The following is a 14494-nucleotide window of genomic DNA, read 5'->3' as shown; positions in this document are numbered from 1 at the left end:
AGCCCTTGAACACGCCAACATACCTCTCACAACCAGAGGCCTCATAAACTACGCTTCTCATAAATCCCTCTCACACGAGGAGGGCCCGTGTTGAATTAACTACAGCATGAGAGGAGGGACATACAGTACACTATGTTCCTATTATGTTCAACTTTCATCAGTTTGGTTGGATTCACAAATATACAATTGCCTCGTTTGTCCAAGCAATATTTCAACATAGTGTACACATACTCATTTATTTTTCAACACTTTGAATTGACTTTGGTACGTGTGGCGAGTTTAATCATTGTAATCAGTTACAAAGATTACAATCATTGTAAGGCAGTCGGAGATGAGTTGATGGGTGGGGGATGATGACTGATGCTTTGGATCCACGTTCGGAGTGATTATTTCTGTATTCAGTGTCACATTCACATGGGCTGTCATCACATATCTCCAGCTACATTCTGTGTAAAAATGACTATGAAGAGATTACGATTAACACCTTACGATTCACAACATTACAACAAATGGGAAAGATGTCATTCCTGCCACAAGTTCCCCTCCCAGTCTTTAACATGGCGGTAACTCAAGGCCTCACAGTGGTCCTCCCCCTAGCTGTCAAAATGGCTGGACTTCTTCTACATTCCCAGAATACTGCAACAAGAAAAAACACTTGTGTGAAGCCACAGCTTTAGCTTCTCTCGGTTGATAAACAACATGTCACAGAAGAGTAATATATAAACACGGTATTGTCCTAGTTTAATTAATCCGGTGCTGTATGTACACCAGCAGAGAAAGTAAGCTGAACTAATAAGACATCATCATTGCTTTTAACCAATGAGACACAGCAATATCTATCATGATAATGCAGGTAGCAGTGATACAGTGAACAGCATCATATTACTGCCTCTGGATCTTGCTCAGTGGTTTGGAATGAAAATGGCCAGTGGTGTCTTATGCTTTGTCAGTCAATAATGGTATGATTGGTTTGGTTGGCAATGGCGTGTCTTGTTAAGGGGACATTGTTGCGGTTGACATTTATCATGGCTCCCGGGGTCGCGACCCTCTGGCTAAACAGCAGCACTGAATCATTAAATGTTGAAGGGCGCCCAAGTGTTTCCATGCTGAAGTGACTAACTTCCGCTAAGAAGGACACGTCTTTGTTTAAACTGGGGCATGCCTCTCTGGGAGACACAGGCGTTATTGTTGGGAGAAGACAAAACAATGGGTGTTTCAACAAGCTGGTTATTTGCTGCATTTCATATAAATACTGCTCACTACTGTAGAAGCTTGTTTCTGAGAACATTGGCGGTCATTTGTTTTCTACTGATTCCTCATCTGATTGCACAAATCCTACACATCTGTCTGAAGTGGAACTAAGGCACCTGCAGTGTTGATTAAGAATCCTCTCACTAATAATAATAATAATAATAATAATAATATATGCCATTTAGCTGACGCTTTTATCCAAAGCGACTTACATTGCAGTGAGTACATTTGTCAGTATATACGGTCCCAGTGGGAATCGAACCCACAACCTAAGCATTGTTAGGGCCATGCTCTACCAACTGAGCAGGACAGGTAGTGGCAGACAATTTGAACTAACCAAGAGATGGGATATACAAAATAATTGCTCCGTATTGTATTGATACATCCACATATGCAATCCCGTAGCAATCCAAAGCAAGAGTGATTAGTCAATGAAGGCTGTTATTGTTTAAGGTAGGTAGCAGGAAGTCGCCTCACAGTATGCGATGAAGTCATACAAGTCTACCTTTAAAAAACACTTTGGTTTTTAAAATAACATTAAACAAAACAAAAAAAGAAAACCTGGGCTCAATTACTAGATAAAAGAACGGGATGTTTGTGTACCTTCTGTGCCTGATTCCGAAAGAATAGCTATTTTCCTCTGTAAACTCAAAGCAAATAGGGTGCTCAATAAAAACACGGCACTGGCCCTCTCTGTTAAAGAAATCAATGGTTAGAGGACAAAGAACCTATAGTCATCACTTAATTCTCTTATCACTGTGATTTAGGGGACACAGAGGATGTTAAATAACTGTAAATCCTTATCTTTGACTTTGTGGGTGGTTTATGGCAGTTTCAACAGCAGTTCGGAGACAGAACGTCCATACCTTCCTGCAGGATTCGCGATTTATAGTTTTATTACTCTTTGTCTAAAAGAGCAGAGGAACATATAATTGAAAGGAAGAGATAGCAGCAGCTAGCGGCTCTGAGGAGGTGGAAAGGGGGTGGGGGGGTGGGGTATCATCATTGCTAGAGACGTATCATGCTGACAGGTTTATGGGTAAGGAGCTAGCCCTCTATTTTGGGGCCACCTCTTTATGAAATGAGCAAGATCCAATTTTCTGATTCATCTGCAAACTGTCCAGACTGAGTTTTAGCATTCCTGTGCTGTTAGCAGCCCCACCCACCCCCCCAACACCACCCCACCCACATGAGTCTGGAGGTCACAGGGAGGTCACACACACACACACACACACACACACACACACACACACACACCCCAACCAGAGTCATGGGTTTCTACACACCACTGTCCTCCTCATATGTCCAGGCTCAGTGACAACTGGCTTATTGTCCCTGCTGATAAGGCCACAGTGTACACGGTAATGGGAATTAGAAGAGGCGTAAAGCGCAGAGACACTGGGTGACAGCAGATCAATACATAGTTGAGGGTTTCTCATGGACCCACAGCGGCCATTAGAGATGGTCCCTTTGTTTGTCTGAAGTAAAACCTTAGACGGTGGTGGTGATGGAGGTGGTAGGGGTGGTGGTGATGGAGGTGGTAGGGGTGGTGGTGATGGAGGTGGTAGGGGTGGTGATGATAGTGATGATGGTGGTGGTGGTGATGGAGGTGGTAGGGGTGGTGGTGATGGAGGTGGTAGGGGTGGTGATGATAGTGATGATGGTGGTGGTGGTGATGGAGGTGGTAGGGGTGGTGGTGGTGGTTGTGGTGATGGTGGTGATGATAGTGATGATGGTGGCGGTGATGGAGGTGGTAGGGGTGGTGGTGGTTGAGGTGATGGTGGTGATGATAGTGACGATGGTGGTGGTGATGGAGGTGGTAGGGGTGGTGGTGGTTGTGGTGATGGTGGTGATGATAGTGATGATGATGGTGGTGGTGATGGAGGTGGTAGGGGTGGTGGTGGTTGTGGTGATGGTGGTGATGATAGTGATGATGATGGTGGTGGTGATGGAGGTGGTAGGGGTGGTGGTGGTTGTGGTGATGGTGGTGATGATAGTGATGATGATGGTGGTGGTGATGGAGGTGGTAGGGGTGGTGGTGGTTGTGGTGATGGTGGTGATGATAGTGATGATGATGGTGGTGGTGATGGAGGTGGTAGGGGTGGTGATGAGCAATTGTGATAGTGATGATGGTGATGGTGGTGATGCTAGTGATGGTGATGTTAGTGATGGTGGTGGTGATGATAGTGATGGTGGGGGTGGTGGTGATGATAGTGATGATGGTGGGGGTTGTAGTAGAGGTGGTGGTGGTGGTGGTGGTGATGATGGTAGAGGTGGGGGTGATGGTGGTTAGAGTTGTTAGACGTTGTTAGTGCATAGTGAAGTTATGGGTGGTGGTGCTCATTTTCAATGTCCTGTCTTTTGCGGCTTATGACAAACCATAACGTCTTACTTGAAACATAGTTACAAAAGTAGCCTCGTTGTGCTTCTTCATAGACGGTAGGAAAGGTCTGCTCTGCTCTGTAGCCGGAGAAGGGACATGCATTAGCCCTAATCTGGTGATCACCCATAGCATGTGACAAGTCCAATAAAAGAGATGCCTCCACTAAGTTCTTAAGGCAAATGCATATTGTAGCCATCACTGTGAGGCTCTCCCACCTAAACGCACTGATAATTTGTTGTTGCAACGCATTACTCTTGCCCCATAACTAGACCCAGTACCACTACAGTTGAACGAGCAATGTGCCAATGAAAATGAAAGATATTAATTAGTATAAGATGATGGTGGCACATGCATTTTCACAATTAATAAATTCCACCTCGTCGAGCTGTGATTTAATTATGAATTATGTAAATGGTTGCCATGAATCGTTAATGCCTTTTATTAGCTAAATGGGGGACTAGAATGTAGGCATATCACAATGATTTGAAATAACACTTTCCAAATGTAGACAGCAGAAGGAATAGAATGCTTCGTGACCGATCAACATTTGCACACAGGGCGCCTTGCTAATGGCAAAAAAACACATTACAGATTACAAATGAATAATTGACAAATAAAGCTGAAAGATGGCTTTTAAAAGGGGCATATTTGCTTAAAGTATTTCCTTGGTCTTACACAAGCCTTACCACAGAATTACCATAGTATTACCACAGTATTGAACAAGTCTTACAGAATGATAAATAAATAAATAATTCTAGTCTTAGACAGTATTGCATAATTACAGGAGGCCAAACGTTAGAGATATATTATACAGACGCCTCCTACGTTCAGTGTTTCACCCTGGAGTGTCAGGATATAGGCCTCATCAACACAAAGATTTTTTTTCTTCCCCTCTTGTCAAGATGATGTAGTGTGGAGAACAAGGAGTATATTTAGTCTGAAGAGGGCTGTCAAATTGAACTGTCAGACTGTACTTTCTGATGGAGTCATATCGCTCGCTCATCTGTCAATCAAGGAGAAAGACTGGTGCCAAAGTCAAACTCCAGAGTTGAAGGCAGCAGAGTTATATGACATGCTAACATTTCCTAGTCGGGGGAAGACAGATCTCAATGACATTGTTGAAGACATGATGAGTCCGGGAAATGATGCTATTCAGGTAACAGATGACAGGCCTGGCTATAACCTCGGTTATTGGTCTTTTTTAATATATATATATATATATTATTAGTAAACCATATGTACAGATGCACATAGCACACAATTCATCGAAGCACACTCGCATAATTCTGGCATGTCATTGAATATACATAAACACGTATCTAGCTCGTCGGGGGAAAGAAAAAAAAAGTCCTGCATTCAAATCTATCCATCTTATCCTCTTCGCCACGTAAACAGAGTGCTTCCAGACATAGAGAGTGATGCCTCCCTCTGGATCTCTGGGTGATCTGGTGATACTGTGTTTACTCACTTAAGCAGGATGCCCCTGGGTAGTGCTCCTCACCTCCCTAGCCCAGCTGTGAGTTCCCTGGTCCCCCTGGAGAAATACTCTATCCTCCCCTGTCGGCCACGGTCTGTCTCCAACCAGCAGCTGCAGGCAGGCGGCCAGCCCTACCCTGGGAACCAGCCCTCTCTCTGGGAGAGTGTCTATCTGATGAGCCAGCCAGCTATTCATCGGATTGAGTAGGTAAGAATAGCGTGAGCTTTGAGCAAAGCTCTGGTAGAAAACCATGCCAGGTTTATATCTATAGGGACCAAGACTGTTCCATGTATGTTCTCAATATTCAACAGGAAACTATTGGGCCGGTTTCACAGACAAGGCTTATTAAGGCCTAGTCCTGGGACTAAATCACACTTTCAATGGAAAAACTCCATTGAAGATGCTTTTTAGTCTAGGATTAGGTTTAAGCCTTGTCTGTGAAAATGGCCTGTAGTGTATTAATACACTTATGATGATGATACTGGTATTGATTCTGGAGTCCATCACATCAATTGTACTCTTTCTACTGGGATTTCGTCAATCATAAAAGTGCCTGTAAAACCCAACAGCCGTTTTAAATGTAAGGCACTGAGGTCACGCGCTGTATAGTGAACCAATGTCTTGCCTTTATACATTAGAAAATCCACCGATGCTCTTTTGCTCCCTCTAGTGGCTACACCTGGAAAGTGGTTCCCCTCATTGGGGAGAGAAAACTGGTGACTGACTACTACTACTAACTAGACTACAAAACAAGTTTGCGACATTAATGCAATTAAATTAGAATTTCTATTCAAATTCTATGTATATTCTAAGTATTCCTCCCTTCTTATTTGAATTGGGAAACTATCAAGCTAAGACAACTATCGACTTATTAAATGTATATAAGTACACAGTAGTAGTATTATTATAGTATTAATCTTTTTTTATTATTTCAAAGATTTCTCTCTTGCAGAAACTCATTATTCATTCCTGTCAAAATATTGATGGGTAACTATCAAGTGTATATAACTAGTTTATAGTATGAATCTTTTTTTCCCGCTTTTTTTTTTAAAGAGGAGTCTCTTTGAGAGACCAGAAGTTCAGAGCTTTTTGTGATCTGTGTGCTTTCCAAAAGGAAGGAGGTATCGTTTACTAAAACCATTCACTAATGGTTGATAACAGACACATTTTAGCACACTCTGCTATGACTCCATTAGCTTTTTTACAGACATTTAACAAAAGCCTCGTATTTGACATGGATCTCTTCCGTCTGGTTGGCTGGCTGCATGCTCAATCCCTCTAACCTGAAGTCAATTATCTACACCACTTCCCTCTGACATCATGGCTAATAATGTGAGCTGCTCTTGACCTTATGCTCATGTGTCTTAAGCAGATGAAAGAGAGGCGTCCCCCCCCCCCCCCCCCCTCATGACTGGATGGATTGATTAAGAACGGCAGATATGGTGTGTGTCTGGGTGTATTACACAGAGGCCTGTGACATCCCCTGGCCACACACACACACACACACACACACACACACACACACACACACAGACACAGACACAGACACACACACACGCCACCCTGGCTCTGGGTGCATGACCACCACAGTATCACACTGGATGTCTGTGGGGTTGCAGTGCCTGAGGAGAGGACTGCTGCTATTTCACTTTGGCTTGTTCCCTTCAGAACAGAGGGTTGAGCTGCTCCCAAAGGCCAGTTCATCAGCTCAGAACTAGGTCAAACACCACATGACCACTAAGGGGTCTTCAGTGCATTGTTTAGGGGGCAAATGTACCATCGATTTCAATAGGGTAGTAATAATAATAATAGGATCCTACTTTAGATCAATCTATGCTGATTGTGTCCGTAGAAATATAATGTATCACATTATGTTTACATGATGCGTTTACATTAGGTACAACAATTAGGATAGAGCTGTAGTGCATTGTGTGAGAGAGACAGGTAACAGATTAGCAGGTATTTTGAAAGTAGCAGAATTCAGTATTTACGGTAGAAGATTCTAAACTCCATTGCCGTGACAATACTGCCCCTCTGTGGATAAACATATGTATCACATGATCCTCCTCAGCTGTTACATCCCAGAAGGTATTTTACATAGTGATGGTAAATGCATCATGGCTGGCCTAGAGAGGTAGTACACAGTTGTATCACGTTTATTTACAGTGTTTTGAATACTGTGATGACACTATTGACACTATTCAAAACACATATTTACATACAGAATAGGGACATCGGTTCTTTGTTAAGTGTTTTGACACCGGAACAACACGCTACACTTCATGAGCCGTGTTGCCAGACATAGATTAAGCCTAGTTTTGGCCCACATAACCTTTTTAAATAGAAAACCTCCATTGAAGATGCATTTCAGTATAGGATAAGGCTTAATCTGTGTCCCGGAAACCAGCCCTAAATCACAATACATCACAAACTAATGACCATCGTTTGTCTTCTTTTCCAGAGGTCGATGGAGGATTCTGGGAACTACATTATGGTTGCCTGTGATCATTCACAGTTCTTGGCTAACCTTGCAAGACTTAGACATAAAGCCAAGAAAGCAATTGAGATTGGTATGCATGTTATAGTCTTTATCTAATATTGTTTTGATATAGTAGCCTACCAATATTGTATATTCCATTACATCATCCATTACAGGGTTGCAAAATAGATAGTGTTGCTTCATACAAAACATTTACGAGGTATACATTAGAGAGACTCTTACTTTCTATTTGGCTGATAAAAGTCCAATGGGCTGCTTCTGACTTACCATAAACTATAGAGGCACTTTAACAACAATAACTTATGTTTCGGCTTCGATGTGCTTTGTCTGAAGGACTCTACACAGGTTCCAACACCCTGAGTGGGGCACTAGCTTTGCCAGAGGACGGCACAATGGTGGCCTGTGACGTCAACAAAAAACCTCTCCAAGATAACAAACTCATCTGGAAAGAGGTGATATCTGGATACTGGTTTGTTTCTGGTTTACAGTCAATTCCATTACCTCTTTCTAATTTGGTTGTTGAGAGCTAGCAGTTTGTTCGTGATATCCTTGGAATGGATTCTGGTGTGCGTTCAATCCAGACACGCTTATTTTCTAAGAAGCAAAGTTCTATGGAAATCATATTTACATTTTGCCAAGTCGCTGAGTGCAGTGCCCGGTAGCAGCCTAGGTAACAGATACTTGTGCATTTGCATGGGAGCGGAAAAAGCCTTCTCACTCTGCTTGGCTGAGGACTGACTGCACCTGAAAACATCAGTTTTTCAACTCAAGTTTTTTTTTAGACAATATCAGTCCAAAGTTTGGACACACTTTCCCTTCAATTGAATGGGGAAGTGTGTCCAAACGTTTGACTGCTACTGTAGATACCAAACAAACACAAAGCACTACAGTACAAAACAACTCACCTGACTTCATCATTAATCATGTAGCTGGATATCACGTCTGTGAACCGTGCTGTGTTCGCTCACAGCTTTTCACTGTCTCGGCGCCACGGTGGTGAAAAGAGCTTCCCACTGTTGTCAGGACAGCAGAGTCACTACCTATTATCCGCTCTAGACTGATTACCCATCTCTTCAGGCTTCATCTTGACTGTCCCACCTTTTCACCTTCCACTAACCCTTTGTACAGTTCCTCTACTGTATATATATTTGTTAAAGTAATCCTTAGATCTTCTAGAATTGTGATGCCCTGGTCCTAGCATCGATTTGTTTCCTTATGATGACTGATGTATAGATGATTCATTTACTTAAGACAAATGTACTTGTGTACACTTGTACTTGTTGTAAGTCGCTTTGGATAAAAGCGTCTGTGTCAAAAATGTCAAACATGCAATGTAACAGGCAATGTCAAACATGTATCAACAACGTCAGCACAGGCAGGTGTCTGCAGAACAAGAGGCCCCAACTGTCCCACTTGACAGCATAAGTCCTTATCAAGACCTAACACCCTCAAGCAAAACCCCTCTTCACACCTCTTCCTGTTACAGCACAGCGTCAAGTTGGTTTCAGAAAGAGATATGTACGTTTCGAATTAAATCAAGTCAATCATCAAATGAATCTACGCATACAACCTGCTTTGAAGACTCTCTCCTATTCATAGTATGTTCTGTAGTCATCCTTACTTCCTATTTTCATACACACTGTCCTCTTCTTCAGACGACCTGCTGGAGGCTGGAGAGGCTGACACCTTCGACTTTGTCTTCATCAACGCAGACAAAGTCAATTATGATAAGTACTATGAGAAATCCCTTCAGTTACTGAGGAAGGGAGGCATTGCCGTTAATAACGTGAGTATCGAGTATTCCAACGCTTTATAAAGTGGCTAATTTATTAATATAGCTACAGTGCTAGTAATGGGACAGTGAAGCATTTTTTTTTCCTTTTGGCTCTACACTCCAAAAGTTTGGATTTGAAATCAAACCATTTCTGTGAGGTTAACGTAGAGATTATCAGCTTTTATTTGGTGGTATTTGTTTGCATACATATTGGTTTCCCCATTCGCCACCATTCACACTCTCTATGCATAGTCCCAGGGTCCTATTACTTAAGCATGCCACGATATACTGCTCAGAGGATGAAAGATGTCTGCCATGTGAAGCACAGGACCTATTTTGTAAAAAAAAAAAAAGTTTACTATCACAACAGTCCATCTCAAAGCACATCAATTAATTGATGGATGACCGTAAGAAAAAAAAAACTCTAGACTGATGATGATGATGATGATGATGATGATGGTGGTATTCTGCAGAGAGGGAAGGTGGTTAACCCCGTGGTTGATGACGTGGACACCCAGGCCATAGACAAGCAGAACAAAAAGCTGCATCATGACAAAAGAATCAACCTTGAGCATGCTCACTGTGGGAGACGGGTTAACACTGGCCTTCAAACTGTAGAGTGAGATGGGTGTCGGCCTACTGTAGTGCTTAGAGTGGGCAGATGCTTTGATCATGGGAAATTAGTATCTTCACAGTATGACTATGTTTTCTCTCTTGTACAATGTATCACATCAGTTCCTGTCTGGAACAGCCTTAAATGGGATACTATACTAAATTGGACCAGTGTGTGATTAGGTCTTATTCGGACCATAAGAACAGTAAAAGAACCAAAGTGACTAAGATAATATTCAACTTTATTGGTCACTGAACAGAGCACAAGTGCTGAGACAACAAAATGTAGTTTCCCCCCAGGGAGCACAGAGCTCAGGGCACAGGGTCAGCCATCTTCTGCTGCCCTGGAACAGTTAGGGGTTAAGTGCCTTGCTCAAGGGCACAACAGCAATGGTAGGTACCTGACATGATGCCAGCAACCCTACAGTCACCAGCTCACATCCGGCTTCCTCCTGGAGTGGGGATCGAACCAGCAACAAACCGACTTCTGGCCGGCCTCTCTGACCTCTAGGCTACCTGCTGCTCCCATTGTGTGATTAGGTCTTATTAGGTCTAAGTCAGAATCAGAATCAGAATCAGAAGACTTTATTGCCATGACATGTAAACATGTTAGGAATTTGGTTTGGGACAGTGGAGCACGGTTTACAGCAGGACAGGTGCAAGACAGGACAAGACAGTGCAAACCAACATCATAGTGCAAGAGTCATAATTAATATAAATATAAAGTGCAGAGATCAAGTGTTCAAGTGTTCATATCCAGACAGTCCAAAGCTCTCTGGGTGGGGGTGGAGGGAGGGTAGATAGATAGGGGTCAGGTCAGGGGGGGGGGGGGGGGGGGGGGTGGCCCAGCGGCATTTAGGAGCCGGATGGCTGTGGGGAAAAAGCTGTGTGCATGTCGGGCCTTCACAGTTTTTAGGGACCGCACCCTCCTGCCTGAGGGGAGCGGGGCGAAGAGACCGTGTCCTGGGTGTGCGGGGTCAGCCATGATCTTCCTGGCCCTCCCCAAAGCCCTACTTTTAAACAGGGCCTCAAGGGGGGGCAAAGGGCAGCTAATCACCCTCTCCGCCGAGCGTATCACCCGCTGCAGCTTGGCCTTGTCCTTGGCCGCTGCAGCGGGGAACCAGATGATGATGGCGGAGGTGACGATGGACTCAATGATGGCCGTGTAGAAGTTCACCAGCGTGGTCTTTGGTAGGTGGAATTTTCTGAGCTGCCTCAGGAAAAACAGTCTCTTCTGGGCCTTTTTTGTGAGGGCGTCGATGTTGGGCCCCCACTTCAAGTCCCGAGAGACTGTCACCCCAAGGAAGCGGCATGACTCCACTGTGGTGACTGGAGTGCCTCCCAGTATGATTGGAGAGGGAGGGGGTGGGTTCCTCCTGAAGTCCACTATCAGCTCCACTGTCTTAAGAGCATTCAGCTCTAGGTTGTTCCGGGTGCACCAGGAGACCACCAAGTCAATCTCGCTCCTGTAAGCAGATTCATCCCCCCTGGAGATGAGCCCTACCAGGGTGGTATCGTCCGCGAACTTGAGGAGCTTGACCGACTGGTGGCTGGAGGTACAGCAGTAGAGGGAAAACAGGAGGGGAGACAGGACGCAGCCCTGCGGGCAGGGTTCGAGTTATGTGGGAGCCAATGGGAGCTGAGCTCCCATAAGGAAGGTCTGAGCTCCCATGAAAGCAGTAAAATCATACATCTGTGGGGGTCGCTAATAATACATTACCACAACCATTATTTGATCAAAAATGTCAATGTAATGAGTATTATTTATATTTATTTATATGATAAATATTCTAAAATAAACACGTTTTCCAAAAGAACTACGCGCACCAGCATTAATCTCCTGTGAATGACAGTATGCCTTTGACTGCCTGCACTTTACCACCAAGACACTATGGGGCGCAGTAGAATATTGTGCAACAGCAGAATATGATCGTTGAGAGCTTGCGAACGTGATTATTGAGAAGAAAACATTCAGTAGCTAGCTATCATGCCGCCCCAAAAAAGGCCACTGCTGCCGACCGAGTCGACAAGCCTGGAAAGTTTCGGGTTTTCAACCAAGAAACCAAACTTGAATTCAGCTGCACCTGTTATGACACCCAACGTTGAAACTGTTGAAATAGCAGAGCTCAAACAAAAGCAAGTGCTTCCGAAGAAAGTAGTAGAACTCACCTCCAGTATGTATAAGGAGACAGCTAGTTCGTTCAGGGCAGCCTATACTGTCGCTAAAGAAAGGATGCCTTATACAAAACTGAATCCAATTATGAAACTTAATGAGATGAATGGCGCGACAGTTGGCCCCTGCTCACCGATCCGATCATTCATGTGCCCAGATTGTAGAGCACATTGCACAAGAGATTAAACAAATTCATTTCTAATGTCAAATCACTTGATTCCCGTAGTAGCATAACATTAGATGAAAGCACAATTCATGGACGAGCATACATGATTATTTATGTCAGGTGCGATGTCACTGGAAATGGAGACGTGGACAATGTGTCGTGCTAACAGGGAAAGTGAATGGACTGTATAGCAAAAACAACAAAATTATTGGCCGAGATACCCGTAAGTTAACTATCGCTTATAGCTGTTGTTTCATGTGGTGCTGTTGATGTGGTGAAATGAGTAGCCTATGGCTAATTAAAACGTGTAAGTCCCATCGCTGTGTGGGCATGATTCGCGCGCGTGCATGAGAACATTTCGCACTGTTATTTTGGAGACCCCCACAAAGCTCAGCTTATAACTCGAACCCTGCAAGACAGTGACACCCTCGGCCGAGGCAGGCCCACCACAGGCTGATCAGACCCGGGTGTGTGTCATATGGGGACATTATGTGGTCATTTGGCAGCCCACACGGTCTCCTTTCGTTTCAGCCACAGCCAGTGACAGCTCCTTTCAGCGACAGCAGCAAGCTCTTTAATTGCCTTCCGTTAGGCCTGCCCTCTGATGCCTACTTCCTTCAGGAGCCTTGTGGTGGAACTGGCTACAAAGCCCCTGCATCCCACCTCCATTGGGAGTCATTGTTTTCCCCATGTTGGAATTTGGAACTTTGAGGCATCATCTGTTTGTAATGAACAGTCTAGTGTTCTATTGTTTTGCATCTTCCAGAACATTCAAATCAAAACATTTCAAACAACAACAAGATGTCACAGGAAGAAACCTGGTTCAGAGTGGGTAAAGGAGTGTGGGTAAAGGAGAAGATGGAAGAAAGGCATGAGCAGATGAGCGCGAAGATAAAGGAGCTAGAGAGGGAGTTGGAGAGGGCGAGCGAGAGAGAGTTTAGAAGGAAGGTGAAGGAGAGGAAAGAGAGAGAGGTGGAGAGAGCAAGAGAGGTGGAGAGAGAGAGAGAATGGCTGGTGAGGCAGGTGGAGCTGGAGCTGGAGGGCAAGAAGGCCACAGGGGAGAGAGAGAAGGAGAGAGAAAAGAGGAGAGCGATGGAGGAGGAGAACACCCGTTTGAGGGAGATGGTTGAGAAGCTCCAGCAGGAAGGAGGACAACTCAGGTCAGTTGACCGGGAGAGAGGGGTCGTGACCCCGTGGTGGAGGAAGGTGAGACGTTCATTAGAAAACAAAGGTTTTAATTTGCCAATTAATTGTCTAATCAACTGTTTGGAATGTGGTATTTGGGGTGTAGGTGTGTGTGTCTGTGTGTGTCTGTGTGTCTGTGTGTGCGCGTGCGTGTGAAGGTGTGGGTGTGTCTGTCTGTGTGTGTGTTTGTGTCTGTCTCTGTGTGTGTGTGTGTGTGTGTGTCTGACTGTCTGTGTGTGTGTGTCTGACTGTCTGTGTGAGTGTGTGTGTGTGTGTGTGTGTGTGTGTGTGTGTGTGTGTGTGTGTGCGTAAACATACAGTAATATATAGACTTGTTTACTGTAAACATACAATATATAGACTTGTTTACTGTAGACACCACACCATAATAGATATTATTACCATAGCACACTATGTTAAGGACCAAATCGTTAGTTTGCTGAGACGACTTTTTATTTATTTATTTTCTTTCCCCTGGGTCAGACTGTCTAACAGACTGTCGTAAGACAGAGAAAGAGAGGTTGGAGAAACAGAAAAAGGAGGAGGAGAAGAAGAGAAAGGAGGAGGAGAAGAAGGTGAAGAAGGCAGAGCAGAAGAGGAGAGGGGGGGAGCAGAGGGAGGAGGAGAGGAGGGCGAAACAGGAGAAAAAGGAGAGGAAGAGGAGGGAGGAGGCTGAGAAGAGAGAGCGGGCTGCCCAGAGAAAGGAAGATGAGCTGCTCCAGAAGGAAAGAGAGAAGGAAGAGAAAGCAAAGGAGGAGAGGAAGACTGCCCCACACCTTCAATTCAATTATTAACACGCACGCACGCACGCACGCACGCACGCACGCACGCACGCACGCACACACACACACACACACACACACACACACACACACGTGTTCTACCAAAATGTTCCGGTAAGGTGCATCTGCTTTCACAACATAAAATGAAAATAAACAAAATGAGCAATCTGACTTCTCATTCAACTTGGTTA

The 14494-nt window shown here is 44.3% G+C and overlaps 1 pseudogene across 1 annotated transcript; it reads left to right on the top strand.

Moving 5' to 3' along the window:
* The first annotated feature begins 7578 nt into the window (after window positions 1-7578).
* On the top strand, window positions 7579-10003 carry LOC308168018 (catechol O-methyltransferase domain-containing protein 1-like; annotated as a pseudogene). The gene is made up of 5 exons: window positions 7579-7681; window positions 7945-8080; window positions 9098-9108; window positions 9267-9397; window positions 9859-10003. The product of its transcript is annotated as a catechol O-methyltransferase domain-containing protein 1-like (transcript).
* The last annotated feature ends 4491 nt before the right edge of the window (window positions 10004-14494 follow it).

This window comes from Nansenia antarctica, assembly GCF_963989245.1.
Source record: "Nansenia antarctica genome assembly, chromosome: 11".
NCBI lineage: Eukaryota > Metazoa > Chordata > Actinopteri > Argentiniformes > Microstomatidae > Nansenia > Nansenia antarctica.
The sequence above is the reverse complement of the archived record's forward strand: the minus strand, read 5'-3'. Positions and strand labels throughout refer to the sequence as shown.